The 882-nt window shown below is 40.9% G+C and overlaps 1 pseudogene; it reads left to right on the top strand.

Moving 5' to 3' along the window:
- The first annotated feature begins 388 nt into the window (after positions 1-388).
- LOC118829699 lies at positions 389-882 on the top strand (annotated as a pseudogene).

Below are 882 nucleotides of genomic sequence, written 5' to 3'. Positions count from 1 at the left end.
GCAGATAAATTATTTCATGCTTTCCCAATTTGCTTATGGTATCACCCTTTATGTGTAAATCATGTTCCTGTCCTGACCTTATTTTGGTATACAGTGTGAGATGGTAATCTATACCTAATTCCTACCATACTGTTTTCCAGTTTTCCCAAAAGTTTTTGTTAAATAATGAGTTTTTGTCCCCAAAGTTTAGATCTTTGGGTTTATCATATACAAGATTGTGATAGTCATTTACTATAATCTATTGTATACCTAATGTATTCCACTAGTCCACCATTCTATTTCTTAGCCACTTCTAGATTGTTTTGATAATTACCACTTTATAATATAGTTTGAGATCTAGTATGGCTAGACCATCTTCCTTCACTTTTTTTTTCCATTGATTCCCTTGGGAGGCACTATTCACTCCCTCGTGCAAACCTTTCTGACTACCTGCCTGCCCTACTGTAGCCCCAATGTCATTGATAGCTACTTCTGTGATGTGCCATCTGTCATTAAGCTGGCATGTACAGATACATACCTGACAGGGGCACTTATTGTGTCCAGCAGTGGAACCATCTCCCTTGTTTGCTTTCTGGCTCTGGTGACTTCCTACACAGTTATCCTGGTGTGTCTCTCCAGAAGCAGTCAGCTGAAGGATGCTGGAAGGCACTCTCTACCTGCACAGCTCACTTCACTGTGGTGGCCTTCTTCTTTGGACACTGTATCTTCACCTACACATGACCAGAGACTAGCTTCTCCATTGACAAGGTGGTGGCTGTGTTCTACATGGTCGTTACCCCTTTGCTGAATCCCCTCATCTATACTTTGAGAAATGAGGAGGTGAAGAGCTCCATGAAACATCTCAGACAACACCAAGTCTTTTTCACAAAAGCATTTACATGA

The sequence above is a fragment of the Trichosurus vulpecula genome, chromosome 8, assembly GCF_011100635.1.
Source record: "Trichosurus vulpecula isolate mTriVul1 chromosome 8, mTriVul1.pri, whole genome shotgun sequence".
Lineage (NCBI taxonomy): Eukaryota > Metazoa > Chordata > Mammalia > Diprotodontia > Phalangeridae > Trichosurus > Trichosurus vulpecula.
This window is presented reverse-complemented; position numbering and strand designations above follow the sequence as displayed.